Source organism: Accipiter gentilis, chromosome Z (assembly GCF_929443795.1).
Source record: "Accipiter gentilis chromosome Z, bAccGen1.1, whole genome shotgun sequence".
Lineage (NCBI taxonomy): Eukaryota > Metazoa > Chordata > Aves > Accipitriformes > Accipitridae > Astur > Astur gentilis.
Window position 1 is genome coordinate 53462607 of NC_064919.1, and position 13429 is coordinate 53476035.

Consider the following 13429-nt stretch of genomic DNA (forward strand, 5'->3'; position numbering starts at 1 on the left):
AAAGAGATGCAGAGTTAGGAAACGAAGCTGGCGAGCGGAGAAAGTGACTTCCAGTGCGCAGGCAGCCTCTGAAAGCGCAAGGAGGGACAAGCCAAACTGCTCTGCAGCGAGGGTGCCAACTGGAAGCAGTCAGAGGCCGCAAAACGCAGTGCGGAAAGATGCTGCCAGCAGCGCCCGCCCGCCGTGCCTCCCGCCGCCCCCCGGGACCGGCGGCCCCTGCCCCGCCGGCTGCCTCTGCCCCTCTGCGGCTGGGGGGGAGGGAGGGACCCGAGCCCCCCGGGAGAGCGAAATAATCGGCGGCGGCTGTCAGACGGCAGTAAAGGGGGCTGAGGGAATAAGGGCTGAGACGCAGAAGGAGGCAGAAGGAGTCAGTCGGCAGGAACAAACAGACGGCAGCTCCGCGCTGAAGCCTTGCAGGAGTCAGCGCTTGCTTTGCACGCCGAGCGCTAGGCAGAGAGAGATACTCCCCCGCTGCAGGGCTCTGCAGGCTGCAGGCTTCCGAGGAGCTGTTTTGGGGACCCTGCTACATCTTACACGGTTGCGGGAGGCACCTTTATCGTGCGCTGCTACAAAACGGGGGGCCGGGGGGGGGGGGGGGGGGGAGCCTGGAGGTTCCTGCTTGTGGCCCTGCCCCATGCCCCTGTCACCCAAGGAGGAAGGGTTGAATCGGCTTGCCAGGCTTCGAGGTCCTTGTTAGTTTAGGGGTGGTGAGAGCTGTCCACAGGGATTATTTTTGGATTGGGGAAAGGATGAGGAGAGAGAAATCACGTTTCTGCTTTATCGTGGAAAACGTCTGAAGAAGTATCAGCCCTGTGCGGTTTTCGTGGCAGCGGGGCTGTGGAGCCATCCCCAGTAACGCCTCCCTGGGCTAGCTCTCGCCACGCTTGGCATTTCACACGGGTAACACGTGGAGCGGAGGCTTCCCCCCACACGCACACGTTCTGCCACCAGGCCACCACAGCTCTATTGATGACAGATTTCTAGTAACTGCCGAGTTACTTCCAGGGGATGGATCGCATGGCCAGCCTTCACAGCCCATCAGACCGCCCCGGGGGTGAGCAGGGAGGGAGCTGGGGGCGGCCAGGGAGCTGCTCACAGATGGGGGTGAGACACCCCACGGGCGTGGGTGCAGGGGCAGTGAGGTGCAGCTCGTTAGCTGCACCCTCAGCTGGCGTCCCCCTTTGCTGGGGCCAGGCTGCGAGCCCTCCAGGAGCAGCTTGCAGCCAGGGCTCGGTCTACTGAAAGCCTCCGCTATTGCTGCAGACTCTAGGCAGCGTGTGCCAATCCCCTTGGCTTGGCAACATTATTTTTGGCTGCGGCTCCCTCCCACAGTGTAGGAATTACAATAAAATTAAAACAAACAGGAAAACAAGAAAAAAAGAAGGAAAAAAAAAAAAAGAAAAAAAATAAGATGCCGAGCGAGTGCTCCTGGCGGGGGAAGGAGAGGAGCCCATGGGTGCCACGTGTCTGCCCCCTCATGCCGTTTGGTGGTCGCTTCCTTTCCAGCCGTGGCACCTCTGCCTGCCTGCTGTGGGGTGGCAGGTGTGGGGCGAGAGGAGGTGGCATGGCAATGCAGCCCCGCACCGGCGGCCGTGGGGCCTTCCCCACTGCGTTGCTGGCCCTGGCACGCCCTCGGGCTAAAGGGGGTGGCCACCCCTCTGGTCCATGCCATGGGGGCAGCAACCTGCCCCAGGCCCCCGGGGCAGCTGCTGGGGATGGGCTTAGGACCACCGTGGTCTGGACTGCAATCCGGGTATGGTAGACCTCTCTGTGCGGACACTGCTGTCTTAGGGATGATGCTGGGTCCTGCTGGTGTGACCTGGCCTTAGTCTTCACCCTGCCTCCAGGGAGAGGTGTTAGGATGCGCTGCTACTTTGCTGGTGTAGGTGGAGCCTGAATTCTGATGTTGTCCATTCCACTACTACAGTTCGGCCTTAAAAACGGAGTAGTAATGAAAAAAAAAAGACATTTAAACAAATCCTATTCCTGAATTGAGGCCATGAGATTTTTAGGCACAATGCATCCCAGAAACAAAGAAGCCTGTGCTTTCCCAGAAAACTTTATCTGTCAAAACTTCACAGAAAACACGAGAGGATGTGGTTTAGGGAGGGAAAGCAAATCCATTAGGGAAAAAAGAAACCCCTTTCACTGGTGCAGAAGAAAACACCACATAACTTTGTAATGGGAAAGCACTGCTCAATTATGTTTTTTCCTCTAATCTACCAACCTACGTTTCCACCTCTATACAGAAAGCATGAATATATGCATTTATGTAAAATACACTCTTTACCGAAAAATAGGTAGTATTTCTACTTACAGGCTGTAAGTTAATTTGGCCACCTTCTTTGGAGTGGCTCTTGTATTATTTTCCTTCACACGTTGTAAAGTCTGATAGAGCTTTCCCCATACCCTTTACACACCTTCCTGCTGCTTCAGCTCCTCCTACTTCCAACATATTTTCCTTTCTCTGGCTCAGTATGAAGCAGAAGGAAGACAGGGAGGGCTAATGATAGAGATGATGGGGGTGGGGGCTGGGAGGGTAAAGAAAGAGGTGGAACTTGCTTCGCTTTTGTTTTGCCTTAGCGATCAGTACCACTCTTGTACCAAAGCTTGCCTTTGCTTATCCTATTCAGACAGAGCTGCTCTTGGCCTAGACTAACCTCCTGCTGCTGGCAGTCACGTCTTCCTCTGACTTTCTCTACTTTCTCTACTCAAGAGCTGAGAGCTGTCCTGCTCCGTCACTTGCTTGTGTTAATGCATATTGTATTGCAAAACATACTACTTCATTAATCAGTTCAGCTGGTTAACAGAAAGATTAATAGTCTTACCTTATTAACTTGAGTGCATGTGTCTCTATATTCAGGGTATTCAAAGAACTACAGGGTATGATTAAGCTACAGAGAAGTTCCATTATAACCTTGTTTTCCATATGTTCAAAGCGTTCTGAAAATGTCGCCTTTGGAACTCAAATTTCCTGTGTCTAGTAAAAACTATTAACATGCCAGGAAGTCTTCCTCTGAACACAGAACCTAGCCGTTCAGAAAATTCACTGTATGTTTAAAGTACGAAGCAGGACTTATATTTTAGCTTAAATCCTTCCAAATAAATTTTTTTGCTCTGGATTTACATGTCCTTGAGAGCCACGATTGCTTGTCCAGCTGCTGGTACAGGCAGGATATGGGTTTCATTTTAAAATGGGCTCTGAGAGGCTCACTATAGGGAGTGGCTGCTGCCAAAGTCCAAAACCCTCATGCCAGGTTTCCCTCAGTGCTGTACTGCAGTTCCCTGGGCCCATACTGTCCCACTCTTCTTCCTTCTCATGACTTACTTCTGCGCAACACAAATTACGTGTGGTCACTTGTGGCTTAAACACATGTAACTCTCCTGTCATACAGCTCATTCTATTTTTACATGCTTGTCTCACCTTGGACATGCTGCTGAGGTTAACTAGCTCTTGACAACACCTGGCTGATCAAATGACTTGGCTACCCCCCAACGTGATCATGGTTTACAGTTTAATTTTGGGAGGTGCACGGAAAATCAACACTGACAGTAAGGCACATTCAGAGGTGGAGATGAGAAAGCCTGCTGTGATTTCAGGGTGTGCAATTATAAATCCAGTGAAGAACTGCAATGGCAGCAAAATATGGCAACACCACCCCTTGCTGTGCACCTGTACAGCCATGACTATGGTGAGCTTGAAGGGTGCCTATGACTGCCTCAAATACCTGCTTTTGATGTAAAGATTTTTATTTTTTTTTAAATAAAACTGTGACTTTTGGTTTAGCCACTACAGCTTCTTGTTTCTGCAGACAGTGCTCCCTGTAACATTCACACCAGTATAGCAGTGTAGAGTGATACTCCTAAAACATTGTCTCCAAGGCCAGACTGCAGATCACCAATGTTTGCACGTACTAAAATCTCCACCCAAGGCTGGGGAATTTGGCTTCCTTGTCCATTCCCAACCTCACATCTTGGGAGAGAAGAAGAGAATAAATTTGACAGTCTCTGCAAAACTCTACCTTAGTCTCCTGTCAGTGGCTGCTTAAATTCTCCCCCTTCCCTACGCAGGATGCTACTATTTGCCTTTAGCATTTAAAGTTTAAAATATCAACACTCAGTAGGCTTCATGGCCAGAACAAACTTCCCATGGCTCACCAGCCCTCTCTCTACCACGGTATGCTCTTTACTCACTGGCTCATGCAGTCACAGGTGGAGTTTTTTACACCTGAGAAAGTTACTTGTCTTCTTACCAGTAATCTCTCCTTACTAACATCCTGAAATGACCCCTCAGGCCATTTTCCCTGACTTCTCTTTCCAGTCAGTCAAGAAACTAACCTGAAATCCCTCCCACAATGCACCGATAAGCTGGGGACCTGGTTGCTAGTAGCGTATGGGCCAAAATGTAGGGATAAAGGAAGAGGTCTGTGGTCTTGCCATGTCATAGAATATAAAGGAACAATTCTTTTGTTTCTTTAAAGAGAGGACAAATGACATGCTCTTCATTTTTCCTGGAGGAACTTTCCTCCTCTTAGGCTGGGTCAATAAGCAAAGCAGAATCAACAGAGTACAATAAAAGGGCTCATAGATGCATGAAGTACACATCAACTGTGGACAGAAGTTGGATGAACATTTAAGCCAGTGAAGTGAGGAAGAGCAATGACTACAAAAAAAGCAAGCTATTGGAAAAGGAGGAAGGTAAAGTGACTTGTCTTTAGAAAAGCTGAGATACAAGCTCTCCGACCAGGACTGGAAGAGCACCCAGCAAGGCAGAAGAGAGAAAGGAGCTAAGTGGCTGGTCACTACCATGGTTTCCAAGGCAAGGGTTCACACTCCTGAAGGATAACCACCTCCAATATTTTACTGGTGCCCTCTCCTCCATGCTGTCTTCTCACACAGCCAGTGCAGTCTGCAGAGAGTACAAGATTTTAAGTTATTCCAGGACTGGAAGTGGTTACTGCTCCCCATTCACTCTGTTCCCACACAGTGCTTTGGTGTGTGGTCAAAGGGGAATAGTGGCCTTCAGAAATCCTTCTCAATCACCAAGTGTGACTGTACCACCAGCACTTACTGGCATAGCAAATCTGCATCTTTAAAAATTGTTATTATAAGCAGTTGGAGTGCCTGCAATAGCTCAAAAAAACGCTTAAATAATACATTATTCACATTGTTTTAAAAAACTTTAATTTCTTTTTTAGGTTTTATTATAAATTGATTAGCCAATCTTCACAGGTATTCCCAGGTATATGAATGCTCAAGAGAGAAGAAGTCAGGAAGACTCTAACACACTCAGTTACCTGGTTGTCAGAAAAGCAGTGGAAAACATACCCATGGGTGCTGGAGGAGTGTGCTATCTCCCATTTTATTTCCATAGCATGACATTTTGCCTTGCACATTACAAGCAACGCAAGGGTGAGTGCAGGGAGTGCTTTTCCTTAAGTTCTTTCCCTGCTTACTGGGCCCTGCCCCACTGATGATGAGCACACTTTCTAGCCATCTGTCTCGGTCTACTGTGCCTTGAAAACTGGTGGAGAGCCTTGGAGGTTCTTTTCCTTGGAGACATTGTGCAGGATACTGCAGAAGGCAAGAGTAGAAAAGACACTGGCCATATTTTTATCCAGAAGTGATTTGGTAAGGAGGACTGTCTTTTCTTTAGTCTGCTTAGCTCACACGTCACCACTCTTCTCCAGCTGACAGTCTTCCGCTGGTTGCAGTGACACCACCACGAAGACGGCAAGAGGCATTTCTTAAAACGACACACATGTCTCGCCACCATTCATACTCTTGGGAGGGACTAAGATCCCTGCTATTCAAACTGGTAAACGTCGTCTCTGGGACAGCATCATGCTGCTCAGCTTTCCACTCTGTGGGTGACAGAAGCCTACGTTGTCTTTTGGGCTGAGATAGCTAGGCTTTCTCTGTGATCGGCAATGTGCAGTAGCCACAGTGTTAAAACTGGCTGCAGAGCAGTTTGTGAAGCCCATTCTCTCAAACCTTAGCTATTATTTTAAGCATATTAGCAACAGGAAAAAGATCATCAATCATGTAAAAAAATATACCGTAAGATCTTCAGCTGTCTTGCTGACACTGTAATGACACAGACCTGTAGAAGTCTGGATGAAAAAGCCACCAGGTGGCAAAATCATCCACTCTGGTCGAAAACATCTGCCCTCATGGGCGTATCCTGGAGTTGGGGGGCAGGAAAAGTTTGTGGTCAAGCCTCGTGTATATCTTTTTCATGAAGAAATGCTGAATGTCCCAAGACTACATGCTGAGAGGATAGTTTTCTTCTGCACAAGCTGTCACGCTGGTGTGCCTACATAGAGCCCATAATGACTGCAGTGTGCAAGTTGTCTGCCAGACTGTCACATCAGCACTTATCAGCAGAAATAAGCTCCCCTCCATTATTTTTTCCTGAAGATCACAGTGTAAAAGTGAGATGTTCACATAAAAATAACCTTCGCTGCCTTCCCTGATCTCTCCTGCATCCTGCTACAAGAACACTAAAGCAACATTCATGAGCGGTTGATCCTGGTCCAGGCTGATGTAATAGGAAAGGACAAAAATGAAAGTGAGAAGCTGGGTTAGCAGGCTAAAAGCCCCTTTTCACACCAGCTTGGGAGGGACAGAGAAGTTCTTCCTCTGACCATTCTGAAACATGCTCTCAAGCTGGTGAGTGCTAAAACCATTGGAAGACATGCTCAGAAATCCTAGCACCAAACCTATCCTAGGACCAATCCCATCACCTATGTAATTGCAGCATAGTTAAGAGTCTGTTACAGGAGTATGGGCCACATGCAGCTCTTCAGGTGCACATTCACATATGGGTTTGGTCAGCTCAGGTAAGCGTGCTTGCGTCCAGAGCAAGAAATATTCTGCCAAGCCAATTTGGATGCTACAGGACCCATCTCAGAAACAGTGGGGTATGCAAAGTTCAGTGGAAAGAGACCCCCTAACTGGAGCAGGAAGGAGGCTTGGATCTGGTAGATTGGTTTGCAAAAAATAGGAAACCAAAATAATTGTCCTCTAAGGGCCTGCCCTGGCTCCATTTCACAATGTTGTGCAATTTATAAACTAAAAAAAAAAAAAAAAAAAAAAAAAAAAAAGCCTGCTACAAAAATACAGCTGCTACAAAGTCAGTTAATGTGCTGCTGGTCTGTTCACATAGCTTGGCTGAAAATGCTGCAAGGCAAAAGTAACAACAAAGATGTGCACCCCTTCCCTTCCTGTTCACCTTAATGAGGTGTGAACTCAAAAGGCTCTGTATACCATTTAAATGCTACCATTAAGATTCAGCTATTTTTTTTTTTTTCTATTAAAAACAATGATGTTACAGTTTCTTAGCAATGCTGTGCATCGAGAGAAGCAAGGGAACAGGGGAAGAAATTATGCGTTGCCATATTACTAAGGACAGCTGAAGAACTGAAGGCAGTCTGTTGCATGGAACGTATAGGAAATCTTCTACCTTTTTAGTGCTTCACTCTGTAATCTCCTAATCTTCCTTTCATGTATTCTGGTGATGATGTGGTTGTGTGGCAATGTTGTGATAGTACTTCCAACATATTTTAATAGAAGAACCGGATTAAACAAATAAAAGTACCTAGTTTGAGACTATTAACTAAGCAGAAATAGATGGTGTGCATCAGGATTCTGCAGCTGCTTTCCTGGACAAGGAAAGGGAGACTTGCTGCTGGCTAAAATTGTATATGCCATATTTCCTCTCCTGTGTTGCTTTATTATCCAAAGTGAAAAACCTGGTCTGCTGTAATCGGTAACAACTTTGCTACTGCTTGCTGAGGCCTCCAAATTTTAGAAATAATTTTATGAAACCTCCTTGAATTCTCCCTTACCTAATATGCCAGAGCGGGGCTGGGAATGAATGGCACTTGTCCCCACCCTGGCGAGTGGGAACTCCATCCAGGCTTTGCTTGGCAGTACAACGAATTACTAACACCAGTCTCTGTAAGCCTGCTGACCAGCACTCCCCGTCTCTTCGCCCAGTGTGTTTTACCCTAGACCGCAGAGTACTTGCCTGGGGGAAGCAGCAGAAGAAACCATTTCGCCAGTGCCAAGATCAGAGTTATAATTCTGCCTAGTTGCTAGGAAACTATGGAGGAGGCTCGGCGGGGCCGCGAGCCTATAAAGAGCAGCATGGCAAAAGTATGAACTTTCAGAAATAATGAGCAAGTGTCGTGCACATGGGCAAATCGTGGATTTTCCATGGCACATTGCTCAGACGAACCTGAATGGCTTGCTGCAGGAATAAGCCAGTGGCACCTTTTTAGCTACAGTAGCCTTTCCCTGAAAAATGTGAGGCTCTTACTTGAAAGCCTGTAGGGGCGAGAGGAGTTTTTCACATGTCCAAAATGAAGTATTAGCCAAAGCTACCTGTTCTTCTCAGTTGTCCTGTTATGCATGAGGGCAGCTGTACCCCTCATGCACCCAGCTGACCAGTACTGAGACTCGGCCTACCATATTGTCCCTTAAAGTAATCCTTGTTTACTTGGTTTATTCTGTGACTGCACTACTCATAGTCTTTACTGTTGAATCATCAGTATGCCAGATCCTCTTTCACTCATTTTATTTTCCTGTCCTGTTGATTAGTGAGGAAACCTTGAAAATAGAGATTTTAATAAAGCAAATTGTATCAGCAGCTTTGAAAGCAAGTCCTGAAAAACTTGATCTTTCTTACAAATCCTGTTATAAAGATGTCAAATAATTCTTTGATTGCTATTTGTTTTAGTGGAATTTCTGGAAGGGAGTCTATTTCCCTTCAGATTATTATCTACTCATATCCAGAGAAGCAATTAAGTATGTAACAATTATCCAAGGAAGAAAACTATTTACAGTCTTTTCATGTTTCATCCATTATGAACATTAAAAAGTATCGAATATACAGATACATAACCTCAAAAGACCAAAAAAAATCCAGGATCAACAGAACTTAAGGTCAGCCTGTTACAAAATGTATGAGCCTTTGATTGTATTTATGGAAGAGAGAGCCATAATCAAGCCATGCTAGTGCTATACAATTGAGAAATCAAAGGCAAGGGAAATGATACATAACAGAATTTTTGAACTTAAAAATACGTTCAAGAATGTTGCCGGTGACAAACAGTCTAGGCTTAAACTAAACCGAGTAACTACGGCATCTTTGGGTAACACACAATTTTTCTTTCTAAAAGACTACAATATCCATTGCTTTCAGTGATGCTGTTATTTCTCTCACTTGATAGAATATTAAAAGTTCCTGATTGTTTGCTAAATCACTTGCAGAGTTAGCCTAAGTAACTATACAGGCTCGACAAAAACAAACAAACAAAGAACAAAAAAGAGAAAGCTGCCGAGAGTAACGGGCCTGTCTACTAGAACTTGAATCTTTGTCAGCAATCACAACAGCAGCACCAAAATTAAACCTGAGGAGCAACAAAAAGCCTGGAAATCTATCACGAAATATTGCCAAAGTTCTTGTAAGAAACTCTGCTAGGTATTGACAGCCGGCACAAATTGTGAATTGTCTGTGACTCTCTGACTCAAAGCTTGAATTCTGTAACAGAGAAAAAAAATAATTTAAAAATCTGAAAGCCAGCACCCACAGAATCCCTCTGGCCTGGAGAAAGGTCTGCTCTCCACTTACGTCGACTGACTGGCTGTCACAAAGTTTACGAAATCCATGCCACACATGGCATGAATGATTGTTTCCCCCATTCACTGAGCAGACAAATTCGTAACTTAATTTTTCTGGGTTCGACTTCTTCATGAAAGCATCAGAAAAATAAAGACGGAAAAACTTCACACTGGTTGTTCTCAAGCCGGAAAGCTCGTGTTTCTCATTTTTCCCCTATTTCACGGCAATTTGTGCTTCACTTTAAGAGCAGAATGTATTTTTAGCGGCTTAGAATGTTTTTCTTGAATCGGACAAAAGAGAACTGACTTCCTGAGAGGCCCCCACGTTCCCAGCAATGGTCTCCCAGCAATCCAGTCTGTCTTTACAGTCTGGACTCGGCAAAAGCAGTTTTTACCAGGCAGGAACGTGCTCGTCATCGGGCTGGTTAACGCGCCTGCGCCTCGCGCAGCTTCGCTCGCAGCTCACCGCAGGGCTGAGGCGCCAAAGGCGCGCCTCAGCCCTGCGGCAGGCCTCGGAGGCCCGCTCCCCCCCCCCTGCGCGGCGCCCCACCGCCTTCGGCTTCGGAGCTAGAGCGCCGCTCCTCCGGCCGGCAGCCCGCGGCGCAGGCAGGGCGCAGCGGGCGGCGGGCCTTCGCGGGAGGCGCCGACGCCGCCCGCCGGCAGCGCCTGCCCGCCGCACACCTCTTCACCCCGCCGACGCGCGAGGAAGCCCCCCCCGCCGAGGGCCCAACGGCGCCATTTCGCCCTTCGTGCTAAGCTCTAAAGCGGGACCGCCGGCGGCCTCGCGCTTCCGCTGCCCCGGCCGACGTTCACCGCCCCGTTCGGGGCGGGGGGGGACGGGGCTGCCCTCGCCGGCGGCGCGCCTGCTAACACCCGTGGGCCTCCCGGGAGGACCGGGGCGCTCGCTACGAGCGCGCGCGAGGAAGGAACCGAAACGCCGCAGCCTCGCTCTCGAGACGCGGCCCGCGCCTGACCCGCCGCCCGCCGCCGCTTCCCCCGCGGGGCGAGGGCCACGCCGCCGCCCGCCCCAATGGGGGGGCCCGGAGCCCCGCCCCCAGCGCCGCCCCTGCCCGCGGGCGCCGCCGCCGGCCGCCCGCCCGGCCCCGCCCCGCCCCGCGCTCCCCATTGGCTGTCGCCCCCCCCTAGTATGCAAACGACGGCGGCGGCCCCGCTGCGTTGCGGCAGCCGCCAGGCGGAAGCGGAGAGCCGCGCTTCCCGCGCCGCGGGCCGGCCGGAGGGCGGCGGGGGGTGGGGGGCGGGCGGCGACAGGCGACCGGCGGCGGAGCCCATCGCCGGGGCTGGAGGGGAGGCCCGGGCCGCCGCCGGTCGCCCGCCCGCTCCGCTCAGCGCCCGGGGGACTGGGGGGCGCGGGAACGCGTACAGCGGCGCGCAGAGGCAGCCCGGTGGAGCGGCGTGCACATCTGTACGCGTGTAGACATGTATTTTATACATACGTGTGCCTAGAAAAGTTAAAAAACACAAAAGAAACAAAAAAATTTTTTTTTTTTCTTGGATCGCGTTCAAGTCGGCCGCTACCGAAACGTGCTCTCCAGCCTGGCAGCTCGAAGGAGGAAGGAAGACTGGGAAGAGGGGAGGAGGAGGAGGAGGAGGCGGCGACTGCCCGCAGGCTGTGACTTTACCGCCTTTTCCCTCGCTCAGGCCAAGAATTTTCGTCCCGTTCGGTGTCAAGCGAAAAGCCGGCAACAAAACCCAGAATAAAACCAAAACAAAGCCAACAGCCCGCCTGAGCAAATAATATTACTTCCCCCCGCCCCCCCTCACCAAAACCCACTCGCGCCAAACAACAACAAACAAAACAAAAACCGAACACCCCACCCCCAAACAAAAGGCAGAAGGCCACTTCTGGAAATTAAACAAACCAACCAAACAACAAAAAGCCCTCAACACACCGAGCCCTTGAGAAAAGAATAGATTTGTTTCCTGGAAAAGGTGAAACCAACGGCCTGGTGGTGTGTGTTACAGATTCCAGGATCTCGTTTATTTAATGCAATACTCTGCAATGGTACGTGGTGCTTAAAATGATTTTTGTATATATATATATATATATGTATATATATTTTTTTTTTTTTTTTTAAAACTTGCTTGGCTCTTGTAATTCCTCCAGGCTGTGATTGTCTCTCTGTGGTTTCAAAGTGGATGTTATACCCTCTTCTTAAATGCTGATATCACTTCTGCTTTACAGGATGAGATATAAGTGGTGGATTGTTTATATTTTACTTTTTTTTTTTTGGCAGCTTTTGTTTATGGGTCACACTTTTATGCCAGGAATCAGTTGATGGGAGTTTGCGTCCAAAAGTGCTGAACTTGGCACATTTCCTGCTTCAACTTTTCGCCCCTCCCCCTTCTTCTCTGGCAGGCAACTATCAGTTAAACGCTGGAAAGGATTAATGAAAATGCTACTTTATTTGTACCTTGCAGACAGTTCTTTTTCCCTCTTTCTTGTTGCTGCAGAGATTGCTTCTATACTCACCTTTTAGTATAATATTTTCTCTCTGGCTGTCTTGGTGGATTTTGTAGTTAATGGACTGCGGTGTTAGTGCATAATGTTGAGGAAATTGCATTGCTGTTGTGTATGGTCTGCTCGATAAATTGCCTGGAGGCTTGTGCTGGTCTCTTTCATGCTATATTGCAGGATGCAGCGTTCGGGTGGCATTTCTGGCTTGTTTTTTAAAGTTACTTTAGAGGGTTTCTTTTTGTTCCTTTTTTTTTTTGCCCCTTTTTCACTGCCGTTTTGTTGTGGGACCTGTGTGTGTATTTTAATTCATTCCTTTCTCTTGCATGTCTGTGTGTATGTGTGTGTGTGTGTCTGTCTGCTTTCCCTCTTGTCCTCTCTTCGCCTGTGTGTCTGGGCCACATTTTAATGCACAATATCCCATCCATTAAGTTGTGGTTGAATGCGGAGTGTGTGAGGACTTGGCAGCTCTCAGGTTGAAGGGGGCGGGGAAGCCAGTTTCGACACAAGATGCCGATGTGGCGTGATCTGAATTATTATTAGGGCTGCGAACATGGCCATCTTCTCCTCCCGCTGCTGGAAAGCGCTGCCATTGAACTTGAGACGGGACAGACAAGATCTCCAACTTTTTTTTTTTTTTTTTTTTTTTTTTTTTAAGTACAGTAGCTGGCAGGGAAAAGGTGCCAAAACACACAAGATTAACTCGTAACATTCTCTGAAGCGGTTTTGAGCTGCAATGCTTATAATTTTAAGTTTGAATCACAAGAAAAAAAGCACTTTTATAATTCTAATTTGGGCAGACATTTAAATCCAGCTTCTAGACACCGCCTTCCCCCCTCTCCCCTCTCCCCCCAATATTCTCAAAATCTGGCAAGTGATATAAACTGTCAGAAAAGACGGTGCTGAGATTTTATTGTTGTTGTTGTCATTGCTGTTTATGTCCAAGGCACTTAAGATCAGCCAATGTGAATTTTAAAAGAATTTACTGTATTGGGGTAAGAGGGTTTCGAGCCTTTGTAAGGCTGAGAATGTGACCTGCAGTGAGGACAAAAACTGCACAGTTGTGTAACCCAAAACGTTGTGGTTTACAGCTTTACACTTGAGGTTTGATGTTTTCATTTGCTGGTCTGGGAGCTGTGGAAAGCTCAAGTATTATAGTCCCCATCAAACCATATGTGGACAGGGGTCAAGTGTGCACACCCTTCATATGTATGTGTGTCTCTGTATAGAGTCAATAGTGTGTTTCTTTACTTTTGATTGTATCTATGCACACTTTCTGTCTGAACATACATTCACACAGCTTATATACAGCGTGCATTTCTTCTGATC

General features: G+C 47.9%; 1 protein-coding gene across 6 annotated transcripts in view; it reads left to right on the top strand.

Moving 5' to 3' along the window:
- The window catches only part of NFIB (nuclear factor I B), a 281489-nt gene that overhangs the window by 85892 nt on the left and 182168 nt on the right, over positions 1–13429 (top strand). The window lies entirely within an intron of this gene.